A 26,241-nucleotide genomic window follows, 5' to 3' on the forward strand; every position below is an offset into this window, starting at 1 on the left:
TCCTTCTCTTTCCTTTAATGTTCGGTTTGGCCTCTTAGGATTTTTCTTTTTTCTGCTAGGCTCACCCTTCATGTTTATATCAACCAAGTTTTAGCTTTAGTGTTTTAAACTATATTGACTGCAGAAAGCTCATGGAGAGAAGGGAAAGGACATTCAAGTGGCAGCACATATGCTAATCTTGTGACTGGGCAAATTTTACTTATACCTTCTGAGCCTTATCTTTTAAAAATTTGAAATATGACAATAGTTAGGCTGATATCATAAAATTATAATACTTTTTAAATGAGAATATATGTGAAATTATTTGTAATACATAAAATGCTATTAAATGTGAATCATCATGTTAGTTTTTCTCCCTTTGGAGAGATCCCAACATTAAGGTCTTATAAGGAAATTCTATTTAATAATATGGAAGTTTGGTAACAAATAAATTCTGCCATATATTCTGCACCCTATCTCATGGTGTGATGTGAAATAACAAGAAACAGGATACAGAAGAGAAACTGGTGTCCTTTGGCATAAGGAAATTTTAAATTTAGATAAACAATGAACATTTTTTAATTTAAAAATTAAATTAAATTTTTTTTTACATTTTTAATGTAAAAAATGTCTCATATAATATTCAGATTTAACTGGGTATCCTGTATTTTATCTGACAAGCCTACCTTGGCATCAATAAAAAATTTTAAGCCTTGATTAATTGTAACCCAGCTTTCTTCTAAAACTGTCCTCTTGACACCCTTATTAAGTGGATCTTATTATTTTATCTTCATTTTCATTGTCTGATTGTACAGATATCTTTTATAATAAACAACCTCAAATCATCTGGAAGAAATAGAAAGACAACGACTAAGAGATTTTTTAAGCATGCAATGTGTTTTATTAATGTCTGAACATTCCTTCCCCCATCAATCATTTATTTGATACGTATCCCTGGGGCACAAGCTAGGTGACAGGCACTGTGCTAGGTATCAGCATACTCTGGGATCCACCCTCACCATTTATATAGTCCTTTGTATTGCCAGTGTTGGAAGTCTGCAAACTATATACTCTCAGTTCCTTTGACCTAGCTAGCTATTAGGTTCTGGCTAATGGGATGTACTGACCTCACCGGAAGGTAAGGGAAAAGGAAAAAGCTATTTTTCCTTTCCATCAGTTTTCATCAGCAGCAGTTGTGGGTGACTGGGAATTATTGCAAACGGCTATCAGCTTCAGCAGCAACAACACTAATTTCAGAAGCCTCCATAAGACTTCAGACTTCTTGATGTCTTGCCCTGCGGCAGCAGTGTGATTTCAACAGCAGTGGCGGCTGCAGAGGCCATGCCTCCTGGGAACCCAGCAGTGAGTGTGGGCTCATGGCCATCATCCAAGAGATGGTAGCAACTTCCTAATCTTTATGTAAAAACCTTCTAATGCTTTGTACCCCTCTAGTTCCTTCTCATATTCTTATTCTTCTAGTTCCTCCAATTAGCCTGTAATCCATGCCTTGTATTAAAATGCTGATATTTAAAATACCTGGAGTCGTTTCTGCTTTATGGGCTAGACGTTGACTGATATAAGAGTTTATGGGTGGAAAAGTTTGAGAACCGTTGCTCTACAACAACACTGCCAGTTTACACCATCTTTGGAATCATGTGACCCAAAAGTAATGGAAGAATCTGTGGCTCTTTTTAGTCACAAAGACCTTCCAACATGGGGATTTTAGGGAGGAGTCTACAATTCCTAATAAGCTACATAAAAATCAGAGCTACATCAAAAGAGCTTCCACTTACATGGTCAGCAGCAAAGTAAACTTTTATGGTCAAATTATGTGTCCTTAGCCACTCATCAATAATAGCTTGACCAGATTGCCGGTAATAGTAATACATGTAATATGAGAGGGGAAAAAAGGCCTGTAGATATCATTAATATAAAATTAAAAAAATTTCCTTGAGACTCTATGAGGAGAGAAACTTATTGGCAGACGATCTGTATTTTACATAATTATTCTGTTGAATTGAGTTTGTCTGGTTTACTTCTCTGCTCCTAGAGGGATCAAAGCCTTTAATCAATGTAGAGTTTTCAAAACACCTTTTTATTGAATCTGTTACAGTATTTCATTATCCTATAGTCAAGACATTATATCTTATCTCTAAATTTTCTTGAAATTTCAGTCTGTTTGCTCTTTTTCTTTTTTTTTTTTGCGGTACACGGGCCTCTCATTGCTGTGGCCTCTCCCGTTGCGGAGCACAGGCTCCGGACGTGCAGGCTCAGCGGCCATGACTCACGGGCCCAGCCGCACCGCGGCATGTGGGATCCTCCCGGACCGGGGCACGAACCCGTGTCCCCTGCATCGGCAGGCGGACTCTCAACTACTGTGCCACCAGGGAAGCCCCATGCTCTTTATCTTTACTTGAAAAGAATGCATCTGGATTCTTCCTTAACACTGCACATACTCCTGAAGATAATTAATCATTAGCCCTCTTCCCCAGTATTCTCGTTTTTTTTTTTTTTTAGGTGAAGAAATCTCAATTCCATTGACCTTTAGACATGATTGTTTCCATCACATTAGGTAGTCCTCTGCACAGAGTATAATTGATGTAAGCTGGCCCATCCTCTAACTGCCACAATTAGAGCTAAGGTTTTTCTAATCCTGTTAAAGAGTGTCCCCTAAGAAGTTATTTAAAGGAAAAATATTTGTTTTGCTTTCACAAGAATGCAAAAATTGGTGTGGAGAATATCTGACAGAAATATGGATGGAGTTAGAAATTACCCAGGACTATTGGTCTGACTTCATAAAATGCTTTCTAAATGCACAGTCTCATGGATCAGATGTTCCCAAATTACCTTAGTTCAAGCAACATTCTCCTCTTTCACACGGAAGCAGTCTAACCTAAGTCTATAAAACCAAATAAGTTAAGTGTACTGGGTAAGAAGACTTTGTCCAAAATCTGGTTTGAGATAAAGTCTGAACGAAACAGTGGCTGCTGGTTTTGTGCTTTTCTCAAGTCACTAGAGATTTCAAATGTTGAATTCTTAAAGAACCAGAGAATAAAACCCCAGAGGAAAAAAAAGAAGCCTAACGTTCATTCCTGTATTAGACTATATTGTAGTTCCTGGTTGAGGTCAGGCACATAGTAGGTACTTAACGCAGGGTATAGAGTTAATTATTAAATAATGACAACAGTAATGCGTTTTAAAGTCGTAGTTTAAACATAATAACAATAATAGTGAAGTTGAAATCTATTTGGCAATTTCAAAATGCTTTATAAGTCATACCTGAGGGGGAGAAAAACCAATTATTTATGAAAAAGTGCTCATCAGTGCTTTACATTGTAGTGAAATCTTTTTGTTTTTTAATAAATTTATTTATTTTTGGCTGCTTTGGGTCTTTGTTGCTGCGCGCGGGCTTTCTCTAGTTGCGGCGAGCGGGGGTACTCTTCGTCGCGGTGCATGGACTTCTCATTGCTGTGGCTTCTCTTGTTGCACAGCATGGGCTCTAGGCATACAGGCTTCAGTAGTTGTGGCACACGTGCTCAGTAGTTGTGGCACACGGGCTTAGTTGCTCCGTGGCATGTGGGATCTTCCCGGACCAGGGCTCAAACCCGTGTCCCTTGCATTGGCAGGTGGTTTCTTAACCACTGCACCACCAGGGAAGTCCCTGTAGTGAAATCTTAATGTATAGTATATAATATGCTACATAGCTTGTATCACAAAAAATTACAAGAAGAATCTGTTGATTTTATTTTTAAAGATTAATATACATATTTTATGCATGTACACTAGAATAAGCATAAAAACAAAATATTAGTTTACAAATGTATGAAAAACAAAAATAAAAAATGCATTCATTCATAGATAGAAATAAATTCTGAAATATTTATGCCAGTAGGCTTTTCCTTAATTACCTTTAGCTAATGAATGTATGTAAAATGTTTATCCATTGCAAAGAAGATAATCTATTTGATCTGTAAAGTATATTTAGATTATTGAATTTTAAAGTTTGTAATGTTTATATAACTGCAGAGGTTTTCACGTGATTTTTCCAGTGCCTGGTGAGGTAACAATGTTAATACTTTTAGATCAACATTAGGAAGCTTTTTATGTTATGTAATAACTTTTATCCTACTGAACTGATACAGTTTACTTAATCTTCTGAGTTTACTAATTAAGAGTCACGGAATAATCATCTGGTAGAACCTGGTTTTAAGAATAATAACATTGGACTGAAAGCAAAGGACCCAGATTAGAAATCTTGGAAGTAATGGCACTCAGGGATATTTTGAATAAGGTTTCTTTCTTCTACCTTCCCTCACTCTGTCCCTCTGTCCCTCTTTCTTTCTACATTCATTGAGTACATCAACCAGGAAATCCTAATACTATAAATTCAACCCATTTATTTGCACCTAGTGTAAAATCATATGTGATAGTAATAATGAGTGGGAAAAGGGACTTAGGCTTTGGAGTCAGATTTACCATGTGGCTCCACTCTTTACCGACTAAGGAACTTGAGTACGTTCGTTAACCTCTAGGAATCTCAGTTTTCTCATCTGCAAAAATATAGAAATTAGCACCATCTCCGATTTCATGATAAGAATGACATAATGTATACAGAATTGTTAACCCTATGCCAGACACAAACTTTATGCTATTTATTATTATTTTACTGTTTCAGGTACTGTTGATGAGTAAGATGCAAGGCCAATTGGCCCGAGGCAGGGGAACGCAATCAGACTCGCAGGTTGAAACTGACCTGGAGACTTTCCGGACCACCCAGTTCCAGGAACTGAGCTGGGGACTTTCCACCCGGCCCAGCCTTCCCGCCTTTCGAGGGGCGGGACTAACTTTCCCCCACGATACCTGAAAAGACCACCAAATAAGGAATACCCTGCGCCCTCCCGGATTCACCACACCCCTTTCCCTTCTTCCCCTATAAATTCTGCCCAAACCCTCGCCCGGACGCGACTTCTCTGGCCCCTTTCTCTTGGACCAGTGAACCTCGCCCCGGAGCGTACCCAAATAAAGCTTGTTTAAGCCTCTTCCGTTTTTGGTGCCGTTCCTTACATAAGATAAAGTACTTTCTTGCCTTTGATTTCTCTCCCATGTAGAATGAAATTGTTGGATGATCTTGAAATTTCCTTCCAACTTCAAAATCTATGGATTTATAATCCCTTCCTTCTTAATGATGCTCTTGTCATGGGGGTACCTGCATAGTCATCTGGTCTTTCTTAGCTAACTTGCAGGTGAATGTGTTAGTAACAGATGCATGATCTGAAGACCGAGCAGGTGACCTAGGTTCCAGACGCTTTCACAGCCCAGAGTGGAATAATAAATCTGCAATTTTAATGCACTGAAAGTAGTTTTACAATCTGAATTAGTATAAAGATTTTGGAGTAATCCAGAAAACAGATTAAATAGTAGCAGCAGCAATGATGCAGCCTCGTCCAGGAATATTATAAAGAAGGAATCAAGTGACATTTTTTAGTGGCACGTTGAGTGCCACTCAACTTAATCAAGTGCTAGAACTTAATCAACAACTGTTAGTGTTTGTTGAACTCCTATTGTACATTGAGCCTTCAATAGAATCTTCAAGAACTTAAAGGGGAGGAAAAGGATGTGATGGGATACTAATACCTAGGATGTCCTTCCACTTCCTCCAATCTTTATACTGTCTGTCCCTAATTGGCTTGTCATCACAGGATCCCACAAACATCAGAGAAGGGGGTCTATGTCTGATTCTTTTTTACACTGCTCATGTCTAACATAATTACCTGGAAACAGTAGGAGCTCCAATTAATATTTTTGGATACAACAAAAAAAAAGTGAGTAAAATTTCCTCTGGAAGATTCCAATAACTCATAGGGTAAATTCTAAGAAGTGATTCTTTTCAACACAGGCGATGCCTGAGGGGGCAAAAAGGATGATTTTTTTTATTTAGTACACCTTTTAAAAATGGGAAAAAGTATATTTTGCACATTCCCACAATGTGGGACATGAAAACTAACTGAAGGGATTTTTTTCAAGATTTACTAGGTCTTTTGTTTGAGAAATTACTTTAAAACTTTCAGTAAGGGAGTCTCTCCCTGCCCCCCAGAAGTTATAATAGTGAAAAAAAAATAGGGAGGCTCTAGTTTCTGCTGTCAGTTAACATTGTACTGACCATTTGAACTTACAAACTCTGTAGATTGAATGGATAGTCTTGAAACAAAGATCAGAATTTATTTGAATCGTGAATAATGTTAAAGATGAATTTTTGATTATTTTAAAAGAATATACTTTGCTTTTCTCCAGTCACATCTTAAACTTTCATAGATAAAAGTATTATGGTCACTCATCTGGAGCTCAACTTCATTATTTCTTTCTCTGATGATCCATTGTAATAACTGAACTGTATCTTCCAAGTCAGAGGGCCTCTTTTCACATGACACACTTGGCTTCCTCACCTCCACAGAACAAGACTACATAGCATCAAACTTGAAGCTTGGAAAGACCCTGAATACCTTCCGAATTTCTACCCAAGATATGAAGAGTAAGACTCAACAATTAAGACGAAAGCAAGATTAGAGTTACTTTCTGGGACACTGACAGCCACAGAGATGAATTTTAGTCTTTGTAAAAGTGTGCTTTTGGGTTTAGGGTTTCCTCACTTCTTTTCACTCATCCAAAATGAGTTGAATACATATGTAAATAAAACATCTACAAGAATTCTTATGTAAATAAAAAAATATATAGCATTCAGAGAAAGAAAAGAGCAGTAATAAAGGAGAGCTAGTCCTGTGGGGCTTTGTGAACAAGGGAGGGAATGATTTCTTTGTGTCACAACAAAACGTAACCCTGCCCATGAAAGGAAGGAGACAGAAGGCTAGTTTCTGCTAAAAGCCTGGTTGCATGTAACTGACCCAGCGGAGGAATCCTGGTTCTATCTCTAGGGCTCGTTAGCTGCTCAACATGGATCCTACGTGTACACAGGATACCTGAGTCTGTTCTCCTTTTTAAAATAAAAGAGAAACCAATACTAATCAGCAGAATTATAGTTGAAACTATTTCTAGTGAGCTGTATTATTGCTTAAAGAGAAAGTTAAAAACAAGCAAGCGAATTATGCCTTTAATTAAAATTTTGGTGTCTTTGTTCTAATGCTGCTGGTTGCTAACCAGAGGAGAATGTCCTTCCTTCTCTGCTACCTTGTCAGATTCGTGTCCTAAACATACCAGTTCTCCGTGGATCTGGGCATTTTAAGTGTGAACAAAACCGGTACCACTTGAGCAAAATATCAATCATCCTCTGAGGTTGGCAGCCTCTCCCTAAAATGTTTTCTGTGGATGCTGCGTTACTTTATGACAATTCACATCCAGGCACAAGCCATAATAAGTTACATAAGGGAGGCAAGGTTCTGTGAAATATTCATGAACAGTTAAGTCAGTAATCTGCACATTATGGATAGGGATGCTTTTCAGGTTCCGAGCAGTAAAGATAGCTAATCACCGTCTTGTATCCAAAATCTCAGAGAGAATAAAAATTGCAGAAGGTATTGCTTCCTTCTCATGTTACTGATCTGCCATTTGCTATGCAGCTATTGTTAGGTTTAAAACACGCGAATGAGACATTTCTTTTAGTAGACTTACTGTTAGGCACTTGATTGAAAACACGTCAAACGTTTCACATCAGTTTTTCTTCTCCTCCCCAGTACTACACTGTTAGATGTTTGTGACCTAAAAATTAAGCAAATTTGTATAAATATTATATACCTGAAAAAAATAACTTTTTAGAAATAGATCCGCGTGGTAGTTATTTGATACTTCACTCGTTTGCAGAGAGATGGTACTAAATGTTTTTTGTACAGTTGGAATAAAAAAATACAAACCTATTTTGTACCTGGCTTTAGACTTTTGAAAAAACTTCAACATACTATTCAAACATGACAGGAAGAATCTGTCATTTGTCACACATTAATTAAAATGGTAATGAAAACTCTAAAGGCTAGAAAAGGCCCCTTTAAACAAGTCAAAAGCAACAATGTAGATTTTTAAAAAATTTCCACAAAGGGAAAAATACACAAAGAAGCAAGAATCAATTACTATACAACACACAAAAATAAGCAAGGCTTCAAAGACTTTCTTAAGAGTAGATTTATCCCAAAGGTAATTAATATCCGTGCTCTCTAGGGTGGGAGAAAATCCTACAGTAACTTTCAGTGAGTCTCTCTGACCCCTGTAACAACTTGGATGTCTTCTCACTATAACTCAGTTAATAGAAAGGCATCTTGCTTTCTGAATATCACACCTGCAGTCGTCCGCCCTTGGGAATCATCCAGTTCATTGGTAAACACAAGCACATACATCAAAAGTTTCCACTTTCTCTAGCTCTTTATAACACCAAGGTCCCTCCCCTCTCCCCAGGCTCCTTGCAGCTATCTAGGGAATCTTTCACTTTTTGTCCTTTCCCGACCCTTCTGGACCACATTTTCTCTTCTTATTCAGGCCATCTGCTCTCAAGGAAGGTAAAACTTCTGCTAGGAAAACAATCAGCATCTCTAGCAATTAGCAGCTTTTGTGAACCAGCTTTCAGCCACCGCCTATGAAGACATACACTGTGCAAATCACAATGCAAATTATGATAGTAGTTTAAAAATAGTTTGTAATTGATACATTTCTGGCCACAGCCTCCCCCTTTATCCTGCTAGTGGTACAATCTTCTTGCCCTTGACAGAAGTCTTTCTAAAGATCTGCTCAAGCCTCACTAAGCAGCTGTGAGTTAGGTCATTTTCCCAGGAGTTTTACATGTGGAAAACTGGGCATTAGTAAGGCCTCAAAAAGGACACCATCTGGCCCTAGTGAAAAAAAGGATCATGACACTTCCTGTGGTACCAACAGACCCTGATGAACCAGAAAGGAATTCAGCCCTGGATTGTGATCCAATAGAGACGGGCCCCACAGCTACCTCCGTGACAGCCAACTCCATTCATCTTCGCAGTTATCTCATAGCACAATGGACTTTTGTGTCGTGCTGTGTACTGAAGGCGGAGTAAAATCCATTTTGATTTTTGTGTTTAGTCTCCGTGCCTGTCCTCTTTCCTGGAACACATACCGCATCAGGAGAGAGTGAGATGCACAAAGAACAGTTCTTTCGGAGCCCATTCAAACTTCTCCATTTCCCTCCCACTGTACATGGGCGTAATAAAATGGTGGACTCTTCAGAAGCTTCCAAAAAGACCCGTCCCTGACATGAAGAGCTGTCCCTCCCACTTTCAATAAAAACGATTTTAAACTATTCAGAGCAACAGTTTTTCCTTTTTTGGGTTTTTTTTGGTAGAAAAGAATTGAAAGTTACACTTATAAGGAAATCTCATGGAAACACTTACTAGAAACATTCTGGTTCCGTTGAGTCCATCAGGTGTTGAAAGATCCTGTTAAAAACTATAGCATCAGCCTCAACAATGAACCAGGTTTTCTGTTTCAAAAAGAAAAGTGTCTGACCCAAGCAATAAGAGAGTGGACGCTGGTGACATCTTTCATTGTCGTAGTGTTTATTACAGTTGACAAACTCTTTTCATGCTTCCTACTTTAGAATATGGAAATTGGGAAAGTCCATCCAGTTCTCTGGATTCTGGAAGAGCCAGCAGCCTATTAGGACTAGAAAGTCCACATTTTTGTGTATAAGTCTCCCTGTGTCATAATGAAAATGCCTGCAAGTAACAGCTTGATTAAGAATGAAGAAGAAAGAAAGAGAGAGAGAGAATGTTTCTATTTTGAAAGATCTAAAGCCAGGGTACGAAATAGCCCGCATCCCACTGCTGAGGTGTTTGTGCAATATGCAGACAGTTATCCATCCTGTTAGGAGTCACAGGCTTTCACAGGATGCTTCTAAGGGCTGAAATAAGAAAACTACCAACAGCAAATCCTTCATTCTAAATTTTTCTCTCTCAATAAACCATAAAAATGAACAAGGTACAAACAAGCCACTTAAATCATTATCAACAACTGTATATATGTGCTTTTTAAACATAAAATATTCTTTGTGGTAGATAATTGGAGACCCTGAAACTGGTCATCCCGGAAAAGAACTCTGGTCACTCAGGATAAAAAGGGGTTTCCATCTGAAGGCTTTTATGCCATCTCACACCACAGCGAAGAGGACTTGGGTGTGATGGGAAGGTGTTTTCTTAAATCTGAGTGCTATTCTCTCAATTCCAATCAGATTCTTCTTAGTTACCTACTTTCCACTTTTTAAAAAAATTCTTGCAGCGCTAAGATACTAAATCTCATCTTGCCTGCCCCTGGGGACTTCACTTCATCTGTACACAGACCTGAATCCTCCCCCACTCTTGGACCCTTCAATAGAAAGCTATATTGTCACACACAGGGACCCTGGGTTAGAGAAAATGATTAAGGCCCATCATTTTTCCTATTCTCAGAATTTGTCTTGGGAGAGGTGTAGAGAGACTGTCCTTCTTCCAAACAAATCTTCTGCTGTCCAGATTTTGCAGAACTTAAAAAGCCACCACAGAAAGAGTAGAATTTAATGAAGGACAACATTTTTCTGCCTCTGATTCCCCGATGGAAATGATGTGTCCTCTATTGTGGGAAGACATAGCTGAAACTCACTTATTAACATGTGTGTCCAAGGCGTAATTACAGGCGCTCTCTTTTAACAGAGAATTGTCACTATTGGTGTTATTCGTAAAGTGCCTGTTGAGAGGAGTTCAAAACCACAACCTTAGTCCGTACCCATCAGTGAATTTTCTCTGGATTCTGGAAGCACCAGCAGCATATTATGACTAGAAAGCCCACGGTTTTGTGTATAGGGCTCCCTGTGTCATAATGAAAATGCCTGCAAGTAACAGCTTGATTAAGAATGAAGAAGAGAGAGAGAGAGAGAATGTTTCTATTTTGAAAGATTTAAACCAGGGTACGAAATAGCCCGTGTCCCGCTGCTGAGGTGTTTATGCAATATGCACACAGTTATCCATCCTGTTAGGAGTCACAGGCTTTCACAGGATGCTTCTAAGGGCTGAAATAAGAAAACTACCAAAGAAACTTTGAGGCGAGGGCTGGTGGCAAGGGTCACAGACGTGAAGGCCTGAAGGCTGGCTGCCAAGAGTAGGTACACTGAGCAGGGGAAGCAGGGCCCAGGGAGGGCACAGATGCAGGCATTTGAAAAACAGCCTCTCAGGTAGCAGAGGCAATTCCCTAAAGCAGAAGGAAGGGGAGAGAAGAAAGGAGTAACTCCTGAGGGGAGGAAGGAACCCAGGTTCCCTCAGTGCTACCGAACAGAAAAGCCACTTTGCCACCAGGAAAGGGGGTTGAAATATCTACTTCATCAGGCACATAGATGTTCAGTGATATGGGACACAGACTCATTCTTTCCTTAATGATCGCTCAGACTCTGTTAGAGTGATGAAGAGGTTTTTTTTTTTTTTTTAACAAAAGAACAATTGAAAACCTGGTAGATCATAAAATAATTTTACCTATTATCTCTGCTGACAGTTTTCTTAGCATTGATTTTGCAGCATTAACATAGTTGCCTAATATTAAATGATTTTAAAGGATTAAAACGTTAATTAAAGATACAAGTGGCGTCCACGTTGCTGGGAAGGAAGGCCGGCCTGAGCATTGTTTTAAACTGGAGGCTGTGCCCTCCTTTCCCCCTCCCGCCTCCCTTCCCAAAGCAGCTCTGTTTTGAGGCAACAGTTCCCTAGGAAGAAAATGACAGAATCAGAAACAATTTGCTCCTTTAAGGATTGGAGATGCTTATGTTGGAACCTCACAAAAGCGGCGTTATGTCCTTGAACATTCTAAAGATCATTGTTAATAGGATCAATTTTTGTGTGTTATTCAGCTGGATCCCTCCTAACCCGTAAGAAATGCATTTCGGTCAAGGGATGTGATGGCGATGGGGGCGGGGGGGGGGAGGGAGAAGGAAGGCCCAGCAAATTCCATGTGATCAGTTCAGCTGCAATAATCTCTTTTCTCCTTCCTGACGAAGCCACACATGAGAGCACTCTGGTGTCTTTCATCATTATTTGTCACCCTTTTGTGCAAAGCAACTTATATCCACAGCCATTCCAGCAATTAAAATGAAAAAGAACCAAACAGCATTCTCATTGAATACTCGGAGGCCAGTGCCACTCAGTGCCATGAACTTATTGAATGTCGGGTATCTAATGCCATTAGAGCTCTGTAAGTATTTTGTGAAAAAAACAAATAAATTGTTACATGCAGAATGTACAGAAAGATTTAAAAAGATAAAATCTTTTGATGCCTTGGCAGTAGCTAGAGCGCCTGGAACAGGCTCTCTCTCAGTGATACTGTGAAGAACTAAGCAACTGACAGGGATTGGGGCTCACATGGAGACACTGAGAACTTCCAATTTGGGGAGACAGTTAGTCATAGAGTGAAATCAGCTCAATCAGAATCAGTCAATCTTGCTTCTGTTTTATGAGCCTGATTCCCATTAGTTAAATACTTCTCCTAAACTATAAAGTGTCACTATTTCTGGGAAGGGTACTTTTTAATCTCCTCTTCCCCAAAAGGGCAAACTGTAAAAAGGTAAAGATAAACTAACTTTCCCAAGACCACAGACAGAGTCAGGATTGAAGAATGATGATACTTGACCTTGGTCCTGATTTCATTTCATGTAGTCCATTCCGTACGTGAGGAGACAGCGAGCAGTCCACAATCCACACTTTTTTTTTTTTTTTTTTTTTTGCTGTACGCGGGCCTCTCACTGCTGTGGCCTCTCCCGTTGCGGAGAACAGGCTCCGGACGCGCAGGCTCAGCGACCATGGCTCACGGGCCCAGCCGCTCCGCGGCATGTGGGATCTTCCCGGACCGGGGCACGAACCCGTGTTCCCTGCATCGGCAGGCGGACTCTCAACCACTGCGCCGCCAGGGAAGCCCCAATCCACACATTTTTAACATCATTTTCTATTGAAAGTTTTCAGGTCACTACAAGACCATCAGTTTTGAAGCCATGTACTTGTCCTCCCATTCAGGATGTACCTTTTAAAAAATATCATTAATAAAGCTCTGTGAAATACCAAGAATGCCTTTTCCCAGGCCTTGGAATACACACTGCCTGTGGATCCTTATCTTGTCTTATAATTTAGTTGGGGAAAAAAAAATTTCTACCTAAAATGGTAATTAACATTTAAGATAACATGCTGCTGAAATTCTGAGGTGGCGTCAAGGACTTGAGTAGATGATAAAGAACCTTCTAGAGAATGTCCTGAGATCTGAAGGAAGAGAAAGAGGGCCTGCCTGAGGAGAGGAGCAGTGGAAAGTCTGGAAATGGCAAAGGTGGTGAAAATGTTATAAGAGCTTTATTCACAGACACACCAGGGACCCAGGGGCATCCAGAAAGTGCTTCGTTCTCCGATTGCTGTTTCCATGCTCAGTAAACCTGCGTGTCTGATGCAGATGGGCTGGAGCCAGAATTCCCAAGTAATGATTTCACTTTTATGCCAGGGACAGTGGAGCCACTGAGGGTTGTCAGCAATGATGGGCTGGCTTTGGCTGACTTTGAAATGATCGTAGAAAATGGTCAAGTGACTGAGGGCAGAGTTGGGACATGTATTACAGTGTAGTCTTGGGGGTGGGAAGGTGAGAATTGTCAATTATCCCAACATGTGAGAGAAATGCCAGGAAGAGCTATTCCTCCAAAGACCCCCATCAATGACCTTCAGGACCACATAGTCCTGCGTGTGAGGCTACAACCTTGGGTGGTAGGGACTGACGAAGTTGTGGTCCAGAAAACACTTCCGTGTAACTCTCTTATGATGCATTGTGACTATGAAGAAACAGCAGAGAAAGGATCTTCCTTCCCTTCTCCTAAATTGGAATTTGAAGATAATCTCTTTACAACCCCTTGGGAATGGAAAATTCTAGTAACCTCTTATATTTAACATTCTTACCTATAATCTGCTAAAGAAAGCTGTGTGGGAGATTCATTGTGGCTTTTATAGATCTCTTTAAAATAAATATCTAATGTTTTATAAACGACAAAAACTTCAGGTAAAGCCCTCATGGGGTTTCCCCCAAATGTCTCTGTTTTTTCTAATGACAACAATAACAACAACAAAAAAGAATTTTAATAAATGAAATAACCAGACTGGGTGGGTCCAGGTGTTTCTGCTGCTGAATTATGATTGAGTTTGTCCCTTTAAAGTGACCATATTTTCTTGGTGCAAGTTTTGGCAAAATATGTGATTGAGATTATCAGTAGGGACTGGCTGGTAATTTGGCTTTAAATTTCGTAAACTTTCTTGAATGCTTAATTGTTCGCTAAGATGTCAGCTGCAAGATTAGTGGAGCTGGAAAAAAAAGTGTGCACTCACATTGGCCCTGTGTCTATTTTCAGTGTGAAAGGAACTGGCTGCAGAGTGTTGCAAACACTCGAAGCTATGCATTCTGCATTACAATGAAGTGGGGCCGTGTTACACAATACCGCGGGTTTTTTTTTTTTTTAAAGGTCATCATATCCCAAACCCTTTGAATGCAAAGCAAGAGCAACAGATGACAAATACTAGGATGTGCTAAACACCAGAACAATTACATTAAAATGGACTTCTTCCAGACTGAATCCTCTCCAATTTCTACTTGGTAAATAATTAGCTCCAAAACTATACAAGGACTCTTTGAAAAAATATTGGAAGGAGGCTGAGTCAGAATTAAAACAACTTATCTTTACATCAAGAACATAGTATCTGGTGATTTTATATATATATATATATATATATCCCCACACACACGTGTGTGTGTGCGCGCGTGTGCGCGCGATGATATTTAAGAATGTGTCATTTCACTTAGTCTCCCACCTATGAGTGAGACAGAAAAATGTCATAAGTACATTCACAGTTGGAATTCCTTTTCTGGGTCTGCTAATTATTGTAAATACAAACCCTTTAGTTTTGCTGTACTATAGACTCCTAAAAATGATGCTATTACCTCCTCTCTCAATAATTTTCTTTTTCAAAGACTAATAAATGCCTTTTTTTAAGGACAAATAAATGAAATTTAGCAAAATCACTTAGCATTTTAGGGACAAATAATATTTACCATCTACGATGCAATTTAAAATTTTGAATCATACTTAATGTAAGCTAAATGAACAGAGATAGAACTTAAATTCACGTCTTTGGATTCAGGTTCTTTATCTCCATCTCCAAATCAACCACAAAAATATGTCTGCTATCTGATGTATGGTAGAGAAGGCATATAGAGCTCACATTTCAAATTCATTTTTATTTATATAGAGGAGATTCCAATATTCATAGTTAGGACTACAGTTTCCCACCGTATCTGTTCTGTTTAGGTTCTATGATCCCTTCTATTTGAAATCTCTTTTCTTCTGGTCTTCCACAACACTTTTGGTCTATGGGACCTTTGGTGATTATTGTATTTTGCTGTGTTAGCTACTTTATTTTGGCTGTTGTTGTTAGGGTGGAGTCTTTTTTTATCACCTAACACAGAGCCTGACACAAAGTAGGGCAAGAAGATATGTGTATATATTTGGTCTTCTTGATTGAGCTGCCAGCTCCTGGAGGGCAGAGAAGGTGTGCTATGCTTTTGGTGCCCAGCTCCTGGTGCCTAGGACTCTGCTACTGCAGCTTACATGGGACAGTGACAGGAAACATTTGATTGTGGTGAGGACAACAGTGCAGTGGAGAGACAGGGAGAAGGGAGGAAGCCAGGGAGGGGAGAAAAAAGAGGACGGAGAGAGAACAAAAAGAAAGGAAAATTTAGAACAGAGAATCAAATTTCATTTCAGCTTCCCCCCTCAAATTACCTCAAACTGCTCTCTTATTTTAGCCAAAGGGAAAACAGAAGGCAAGAGAAGAGGGAAGCTCAGAAAGTGGAAAAATATGACTTATGGTTTTAATTGTGAGCAGCATTTCAAAGTTACCAAATTACTTCCTAATACAATAAATACAAAATGTTTTCTAAGCGTTACTAGTTAGTGAATTTACACTGTTTTCTTGTAAAGTTATCAAGAAATTGGAGTTTAGTGGAAATGTGGGGAATTTCAAAAAAAAATCCCTAAAACTTGGGAAATTATAATTCTTTTTCCTAATGAATACTCTTAACAGGCTACAGACTCTCAAATGTGATACATTTGGCAAAGAATAGGCCCTGTCATGAAACCTGAAAGAGGTCTGTGCCATTATTAATCTGCTACCCAGGCAACACTTTTGGGGCCTTAATGAATAGCCTCTAATTGGCTGAGATTGGCCCACATACCCAGGAGCTGTTCACCAAATACATTTTTTTTTTTTTTAAGATTTTACAACTTTCCTCCATCTGCAGTTAAGGAAGATTATCCTGCTCAGAGTATAGTATATTTTCACCAAATATCTCAGTGACATGCATGAATAATTACTCCATTAAGATTTTAAATATTTAATTCTGGTTTTATACATATAACCCCCAAATAAAAATGAAATGAATAATTCCTGAATTAAAAACAACTGTTTGATAATAAAGAACCTCTGTATTTGAAATATAGATCACTTGATTCTTGGAGCTTAGATAACTCGGGAAAAAATAGCACTTTTGTTTTCATTGCTAGAAAACCAAGATATGGGAAGATGCTATTTTTTTACGTTTTTACTTTTTAAAATTTTTATTAAAAAATTTTTTAAATTTTATATTGGAGCATAGTTGATTAACAATGTTGTGTTGGTTTCAGCTGTACAGCAAAGTGATTCAGTTATACATATACACGTATCTATTCTTTTTCAAATTCTGAGAAGATGCTATTTTTATGAGTTTAATAGTTGACCAAAGGGTCATGATGGAGGGGATCCTTTGATCCATCTACCAGTGATATTAGAAACACCCCAAGGTCAAGGGCTGAGGTTTTCTCCAGTTCCCTGTCTCAGGATCCTGCCTGCAATGTCAAGTATTTCTAAGGACACTCTCGGGCTGAAGTGGGTTATGGGATGGGATGCAGCAGAGGCTAGGACAGAACGCCCCTATTTCCAGCCTCTCCCCCATTCTGCACAGTAACCTCTTACCAACTCAGCTATGTCTTCTCTTTTTCAACACCTCGTAGGATCTCTTGAATAACTATTATTATTTTATTGTTTGTTCATTTATTGCCTTTCACATGAATTTATATAAGATGTTTGAAGGTTTTAAAAAATCTGTAGGCAAATATAGGCATATTTGTGGTAACATCTACAAGAGTTGAAGTAGGGGCTTTTGGTAAGGGAAACCTGACTCCATATTACAACCTCTTTTCCATCCCCCTCCAAGGAAATGAAATTTCAATTCCCCAACTTGGTCATAGTGCCTTTTCCACGGCCACAGCCCTCTCTCTGTGTGAGAGTTTCCTCTACCTCAGTATCAAATCTTTATTGTCAACCCAGAACCCCAACCCAGGCTGGCCTGTTGGAGGACATCATTGAATCTGAGACAAAGATGGTGCTGCCTCAGAAAGAAGGGATGGCGGAAACAGAGACCTTTGTGAGGGAGTGTAATACAAGTCACAGAGGGGAAAATCAAAGGGATAAAAGAAAGGGAGGTAGGAGCAAGAGAGAACACTGGATGAGTGATGGTAGGAGAGAAAAGTATTAGAATAAAGGATGGATCATGTGGCAATCTGACTTTGTAAACTGTTGAGCTGCATACAATTGTCTTAGTCAGAAAAGGGAAAAGTCTAAAGAGGTTTTCTGGAATGGGGCAAGGTGACATTAATATATGAATAAAGTAAGAATTGGATAAAGATTCCATTTAACTTGATTATGATTAATTATCCAGTAAACTTGAATTTCTGTGATGCAACACCTGTCTGAAAGTCGTTTTAATCCTCCTGAAAGACCTGGTAGCTGGCTTCTCTTTCTTGGAGTATCATTGTTATTAAGTCTCAGAACTCTAGGAGAGTATAATTTTGAAACTACAGAATGTCTCATGCCATTGCTGAGAATTTTAGAAAGCACTTCCTTCGTTTTTTCAAAATCATAAGTGTTTGCAGTTCATCTAGGAAGGAAGTGAAATAACTAGATTTTGTATCTCTGTGTGAGGGGAAGGGCCATCGGCGGGGGATAGATCATGGCATGGAACAGCGGGAAGCACCATAGAGTCATTTGTAGGAATCAGCAGTCCACAGAGAAAGAGACTCTTGTAGGAAAACTTAGTGTCATAACTTCACTTCCTGACCAGACTGTAAAGGTGCTAAGGCGTCGTGCACCTGGCAGCCTACTACAGGTGTACCTGTTATTCTTCTTACTCCTTAAAATGTCACATCACTTATACAATTTTTTTTTTTTTTTTTTTTTGCGGTACGCGGGCCTCTCACTGCTGTGGGCTCTCCCGTTGCGGAGCACAGGCTCTGGACGCGCAGGCTCAGCGGCCATGGCTCACGGGCCCAGCCGCTCCGCGGCATGTGGGATCTTCCCGGACAGGGGCACGAACCCGCTTCCCCTGCATCGGCAGGCGGACTCCCAACCACTGCGCCACCAGGGAAGCCCTATACAATTTTTTAATTCTTTGTCAGTGGACAGATAAGTGGCAGAGAAAACCAAGAATAGAAATTTTCTCTGAATATCCTGGTTATGATTTACAAGCTTCTGATTTTTCCTATCATGGGGAAAAGTATCAGAGGGCAGGAGCTGGGAAATGCTTAGCTGGTATCAAAATTCCTTTCTTTGTATTGAAAGCTGCAGCATTCAATCATCCCCAAGAATGTTCCAGGCCAAAACTGGCATACAATTTAAGGTTGTTCCTGTCTAAATGCGGACGATCTTTGAGCTGTTACCTATAGAGCAACCAGAATTCCCAAATTCCTAATCAGACAAACTCTCCTGCTTTGGGATTTTATTATAGACACACAATATAAGACAACTGTTTTCCTTTTAAACTGTATTTATTATGTTATTTTATAATTATGAGTAACATGTACTCGTTGTAACATGTCAAACAGTACCAAGATAGACAATGAAAAAGTTATCATCCTCTACCCCCATTGCCATTTCATTGGGGCCAGTCTTATAAAGGTTTGTTGTGCTTTTTTCCAAACCTTTCTTTGTGCTCATACCAGCATGTACAAACACATCTATGCATATATATTTTTGCTTTCTACAAAAATGATGCCATCCTATACAAATTTCTCTGAAACTTGTTTTCATTTTAACCTAATAGTCACATATCACGAATATCCCCTTTGGTTAAGTACACACTCAAATCACTCTTTTTATAACAGCTGCATAACAATATTCCACAGCATGGAATCTACCCAACCATTCCTCAATTGATGGGTACTTGTTTCATACCGTTTTTTTCCCCCCAAGTGTTATGGGAAACCTCTTGAAATATTTAATACTATTTGTTACTCTTTTGTATTAGAAGACTTTAAGTCAATTCATGTGAAACATAGTTTGAAATCAAGCAAGCCTCATAGTTGCTCCTCCAGGTGCATTTGGAGTAGGAATTTGGTTTTAAATTTCCTACATAAAGAGATTTACAAGACCCTATGTAAAAAGAGGTGCAAATCTAAAATATATTTGCATTATTGAAAACAGGATTTTCAGAGACTCAGGAAAACACTGAACAAAAACTAACAGGTAAGCATGAACTTGTATTTCTATGGTGCCTTCTTCCAAGAAAGGCTGAGGACTTTGCAATCATCCTAGTTGCCATGAGTTGGAAATGAGGCCACTTGTATATCAAAGAGAGTGGAGGAGTGGAGAATTGGAAACAAAGTCTTCTAATGCTCAAAGGAGAGCCTGTATGCTGGTTGAAGAACACTCAATATTCTAAATTCTTTTTTTTTTTTTTTTTTTGCTGTACGCGGTCCTCTCTCACTGCTGTGGCCTCTCCCGCTGCGGAGCACAGGCTCCGGACGCACAGGCTCAGCGGCCATGGCTCACGGGCCCAGCCGCTCTGCGGCATGTGGGATCCTCCCGGACCGGGGCACGAACCCGTGTCCCCTGCATCGACAGGCAGACTCTCAACCACTGCGCCACCAGGGAAACACTCAATATTCTAAATTCTGAACAGAGGCAAAGAATGAAGAGAGGAATGGTAATCCATATTCACAAAGCATTCTGCTTTACAAAAGGACATAAGTTCCAGGAGCAATCGATGCACAGTGAATGGCCCAGGAGCAGGGCTTCATGATGTTGGCATCCATGGCTTCAGGAGGGACTCCAGACTGACCCACCCCATATCTCAGCATCCACAACTATGCACATTCAAAATAAACAAACTGTAACACTGACTTATCACTCCCTTGGCATAGTCATTAGTTCCTGTAAAAAGAAAACACTGGAAGTGCATTTAAAATATAATTGATTTAGGGAAAAAAAGAGATTTAAGGCAAAGTGAGGTACATCTTTATTCTATTATGGACCTTCAAGGATGGAAGATTTCTCTGAAAAGGGAAAGCTTCAAATGTGGCAAAGAACAATGAATAGTAAAATTAATAGTGGACAGTATGCTGGTCAATTAGAATGTCAATCTTGACTTTGGGTCGAGTTGATAATCTTATTTCAGATTGACTTTCCCCTTATTTGTCTGTTTTCTAATTCTCAATAAACGGGAGTGGCTGGTAACTACTCTAATCTCTCCCTTTCTGTGTAATGACGAAGAATGTGATAATCTGTCCTGTATTTGGGGATGGGGCTGAGATGCACTGTCCAGAAGAAGGTGAAGATGGCTTGGGTGATTCTACATTCTGTAACTCTGCAGGGCTTGGGTTGCAGTAAGGAGGAAACAAGGGTCAAAGATCTCCTCTGGTGTTCTTCATTGTCCTCCCCCCCCCCCACCCAGGGAGCTCTGCTTTCCTCCTCCAAATCACTGGGTACCTAGGGCCTGGATGGGGGCCAGAACCCCTGTGCTAGGAGAGCAGAAAATGGGGTCACTCCCACTTGCTATTTTGTAGCTTTCATTTTCTTCTCTGTGATTATACACTTGAACACTCTGTGTCTACTTCCAGCCTCTCTGCTGGTGTTGAATCTGTGCACTGCTATTTCACTGCCCTTCATCCTGTCCCACTGTCCCCCCCGTTGAAGCGAGCACAGCAGGTATTTCTCCTACTTTCTCTCTGCCCGAATCCAGTACGGGCACATAGTAGACCTTCAATCTCAACAGCTGAGTGGCCTTTCCTCCCCCCTTCCTTTCAGCCTCTCCTCCTATTGGAAACACTGGTATTTCTGTGTGTGAGCCAAGCATGATGAAAGGGAGCATTTTTTGTTTAATGGTCCAGGCATTTTTGCCTCCACTCTTTATCTAGTCATCATTTCCTCTTGCATGAAACCTGCATCTTGGCCATCTATTTATGGTTTCCTGAACGTGCCTGGAGCATTCCTGGGGACTTTGTCTGCCTTCTGCATCCCCTCCTCTCATCCAGGTCAGTGTTTAGCAAGCGCTGGTCCATGGATTTGAGCCAGTCCTTGCTGGAATTTTCTGAAGGGACACCAGAAAACACACATACACACACACACCCCAGGATGATATATTTCGCATAAGGCTAGATTCATCCAGTTTAAAGAACTGTCCTTTACTTTGAAGTTTTTTCCCCCTGTTTTTAGTGTTAAAATATATCTTTCTAAACAAAATAATAGTTATTCTAGTTGGAATCATTTTTGGTTTTAATGACGTTACATGGAAAAATTGAGCTGGCAACATTCTGTAAGTCTCCATTAAAAAAAAATTGTTTCATGAAATCTGGAAATCACTCTTCTAACCCACCACATCTTTTACAGAGCAACTCACGGGCTAGCTCCTCTGGCAGGAAAGGGCTGACTCTCAGTCTCCACTCTGCATTCTGCACTCTTCCTGCATTTTTCATCTTTATTACCCACTCATTCATTCAAAGCACATATCAAGAACTTACTAGAAGATAGGTCCCAAGCTGAGCACTGTAGATATACTGGTGAAGAGAATAGGCGTGATCCCTGCCTTCATAGAACTTAAAGTTTACTAGGGGAATACAATGATGAATTGGAAAAGATGCTCTGAAGGGAAAAAAATGCATGTTCCTTGAAAGAATGTAACAGGCGAGGCTGCTTTCATATTGAGGAACAGGGTGGCCTCTGAGACCTGAACGGTGAGAATGGGTCATTCAGGTGGGACTAGGTTGTGTTGAAGGGGTGGGAGGGACAGAGAATAGCCCAGGTAGAGCAGGAACAACACTTGAGCTGGGAAGACACTTGGTGAACTGTAGGTTCAGTAGAAAGAGCTGGAGCTGCAGAGGTGGGCAGGGGCCAGATATGCCCGACCTTGTAAGTCATGTTTAGGACTTGATATCTTAAGTTCAGTGTACAGCCAATGGAAGGTTTAAGTAGGTGAGTGACATGATGATCCAATGTGTATTTTAAAACTAAAGGTGAGCAGCATGGAAAGTGGGGTGATAGTAAGGAAAGGAGGGTCCTCAGAATCCAGGTGCCAGGGGATGGTGGCTTGGTTATGGTTTTAAAAATAGAAAAAGTCGATGGATTTTAAGATAAAGTTTGTGGCATATCCTTTTTTTTTTTTTTTGTAGGTACCTCAGTGTCAAGGGTAGTTTTCAATGTCATTACATTCCCAAAGAAGTTAAAATAGGAATTGCTTGTTTGTTTTGGTTTTAGGTGCTGAGACGTTATCATTAGCTAAGACTTGCCTAGTTCTTGTCCTTTGAAGTTTACAGTCCAGTGGGGGAGAGAACGAAACAAAGAGGCCCACGCATTTTCTGGTGATAAGAGCTGTGATAAACAGAAGCACAAGGTGCTGTCTATGAAGAGAGGAGTGACAATTTACATAACCAATTAACATAATGTTTGGGAGCTAGGAAAGGCTTTGAAGTGAGTCATCTGCACTGGGATTGAAGAATTGTGAAATTAAATTCACATGCAGTAAAGAATTATATATTATTTGAAAGAAACCTAAACAGTGAGTCGACAATATTAAGGAAAGGGTGATAGAGAGGGCAGGGGTGCAACAGGTATGTTCCAGACAGAGGATGCAGCATGTGCAAAGGCCTGGAGATGGAGAGCTTGGTGTAGAGTAAAGTCATTGATGATGACAGTCCACTCCTTGTTGGTACTTACCAAATCGATCCCTTGTACTACATTATAAGAAGGTTCGGTGGTAACTGGGATAAACCAACAGGTTTAATTACATGATTGAGGGCAGGTTAACCAGCTTTGGGGACTGAAACTTATGACCAGCCTGCTCTGGTAGGTGACCTCTGATTGGCCTGCCGCTGAATCATGCAGGCACTGTGTTTTCTGGTTGACACTCATAGAGTTGATGCATTGCTACTCTAACACTTTTAAATATTATATTTATTTTTAATCTATTTTATTTTATTTTTTACTTTTATTTTATTTTTGGCCATGCCTCGGGCATGTAGGATCTTAGCTCCCGGCCCAGGGATTGAACCCGTGCCCTCTGCAGTGGAAGCGTGGAGTCCCAACCACTGGACCTCCAGGGAAGTCCCTCCTCTAACACTTTTGATATTACACGCTGACTTGTGTGCGGTGTTTGCAACATCAGGTACTTTGCTTCCACTCTATGAATTGCAAAGTGTTTATTTCTCAGTAGTGATGGGGAAAGGGAATTTACTGAGGCTAGACAACTTCAGAAGTAGCCTACATTATTTTTCTTAAACTCCCCAAAGGGTTTCTTTCAAAGAGAGAAAGATGCAGCAAATAAATGAAAACCATGAGATAGGCACCAGACATGGAGGATAGAGACTGAAGATTCCACCTAAGGGTTAAACGTATTCAAGGGAAGAAACAATTAGAATACCAAGCTGTTTTCATTATGGTAGAATTTTTAATATGTTTTAATAGCTGGTAGAATAGATTAGACCAGCCTCTTACTTTTCAAAATTTCCCTGGTTATTCTTTTATGAAACTGTGATAATTCTTAAAATTAGGTGCTTTAATTTCTTGGTACTAGCCCTTAAAATATTTCTAGAATATCTTCTTTTGTTTTCAAAACTGTTCTTATAAAGACCATCATTCATATGTGAATATTCACATTCATTTACATATGAATAGTATATATAGATGAATAAAGATATATATTTGCATATTAATGACAATATCATATATAGTAAATATTATTTACATGTATATATATTTATTATATAGTTATTATATTAAAGATATTTACTTGGACTCATAAAATGGACAGACTATATTCATTAAATGTGCATTATACAAATAGGTTAACACTTTTGGTTATTCCTTGTATGGAAAAAAATAAGGTAGAACTTTAAAAATCAGTTAAATGCACTGACATGGAAATATTCTTGGTGTTTTTAACTTTCATATTGTAAAGCACAAGAAATACAGTTTTTAGACAGAGCAGGGACACAGATGAGATCAAGAATATATATTTAACTGAAAGAATCTGAGAAATATTTTGACAGAGGGTAAACATGACCTGCAATTGCCACACTTTACACTATCTTTTTGTGGGAGGTAACTTGTATTAGATAGAATAATTCAAGTTATGAACTAGCTTCTTTGGAATTGAGCTCCATTTTTGGTGAGAAACAATGTGTCTTTCTCCATCTCTATACAATTTAAACACCCCAATCTTCAGGAAGAAGCTAATTTAAACCGGCAACTTCAGAGTTATAATAAAATTTACAGATATGTTCTGTGAATTGGAACCTCAAATTTATCCCTAAATGTTTTCACAGTGGATCACAGGCTTTCATCTTCTTTTTTTTCCGGTTACTGCAGCAACATAATTCATTAGCTAGACTTCAGCTATTTGATCAATAGTGAAATGACTTTAGCCTGATTTTACCTGTTTGCAAGGAGAGGATCTTCTTGCATTAATTATGACTAATACTTTAAAATTGTGGTTTTCTCCAAAAGCTATGCGGAAAGGTCTTCCTTCCGATCCAACATCTTCCCAAGTATCTTTTTGACAAGGTCAAAGCCTTTTTTTCTTGGGATTCTAAGTCCTTGGGTGGAGGTTTGGTAACAGCTTTGTCTGTGGGTAGTCCTGTCTCTTTTAGGCATTGAGAGTAGCAGCTGTAGCTGCAGATAAAAGGATGGTCTTTGCATATGGACAGGACACTTGGCCTCTCAGTGGTCCTCTCGCCTGACTTTTGTATCCACCAGGAGCAATCTGTGTGAGTAGGTTCATCTCTACATATGAAGAGCATGTTTATGTGTTAGTGTGTGTTGGTGTGTGTGTGTGTGTGTGTGTTCATGTACCCACACATGCATGCTATTTATCAAATAGCACGTTGAATTATTTCAAGGTTAGGGTATTGATTGAAACGGCATACTGCATATGTATTTGGTGGAGTGTTTTTCCCACAGGGTCAGACCACGACGGCTAGAGAAGCTTGTTTTTTTTTTTGGTTTGGTTTTTGCATGATACATTCTTTTCTTTTTGATTGGATCACTAGGGGGTTATTAACATTGCTCTAGTCGAGGAAATGGAAACCTAGCACCCTAAAAAAGTCAAGACATTCACAGTAATATTTCTCTGTCTCTCTTCTTACTGGGCGTGCGTGTTCCATGTCCACGTGTGTACGTGTGTGGGGCAGGATCCCGCACCGAGAAAGGTTTCAAAAATTGCCAGCCAGGGTCCTTGGACAAGCATTTTACGTTCTGTGCCTCTCAGACTATTTCTAGAGCACCTGGTGTCTCCATATTCTTCATGGAGACTTTGTTGCTCTATCAAATCAGATTTTGTGCAGAAAGCTGTCTTGTCATAGTCTAAGAAGAGTTAAGATAAGAATTTTGGCCTCTCACTGGGCAGCATCACAGATTCTTAGTACATCCATTTGACCAATCTCCTTCCTTCCATTGAGAAAATTGTATACATTACCTTTTAATATCAATAAAAACAAAGAAGTAGCCCAAGTGTTTGCCTCTTCTTTAAGGGTATTCTTATAACGCACCAGAGAAAAAGGATAGACCCCCCCAGTGCAGCTGTTTCTCTTCTCTTGCTCTCTCTTCCCATCCTTCCTAGGCCTGCTGTGGGCAGCTGGTCATTTCTGGAACTTCAGGACCATTTCCTTCCTCAAAATGATACTCTGGTCTCAGCAGAGAGGTGACGCGGGGAAGGTCATACTTTATTTCCCTTTCTTTAAAATTCCCCACTACACTAGAACAAAGCCAGTGTCCTTAGTAGGAGTTTGGGAGGAAACTAGAGGTTATTACAGGGGAGATGAGAAAAACAATAAAAAGAAAACCCAGATTTTAATGTGACTTTTCATAGAGTGAAAAGTATCAAGGATATAGTCCTTATGGGTGCTTGGATTCCTAGTCTTGTTTCCCTACCTGAAGACCCATTTTGAGAGACAGAAAG

General features: G+C 39.6%; 1 long non-coding RNA gene across 1 annotated transcript in view; it reads right to left on the reverse strand.

The window, feature by feature from the left end:
* Positions 1 to 18,370, reverse strand: part of LOC137204714 (uncharacterized) — a 297,672-nt gene extending 279,302 nt beyond the window's left edge. The window contains exon 1 of the long non-coding RNA XR_010933799.1: positions 18,275 to 18,370. This is a non-coding gene — a long non-coding RNA (uncharacterized lncRNA). The remainder of the gene's footprint in view (positions 1 to 18,274) is intronic.
* Positions 18,371 to 26,241: the final 7,871 nt, after the last annotated feature.

Source organism: Pseudorca crassidens, chromosome 13 (genome assembly GCF_039906515.1).
Source record: "Pseudorca crassidens isolate mPseCra1 chromosome 13, mPseCra1.hap1, whole genome shotgun sequence".
Taxonomy (NCBI): domain Eukaryota; kingdom Metazoa; phylum Chordata; class Mammalia; order Artiodactyla; family Delphinidae; genus Pseudorca; species Pseudorca crassidens.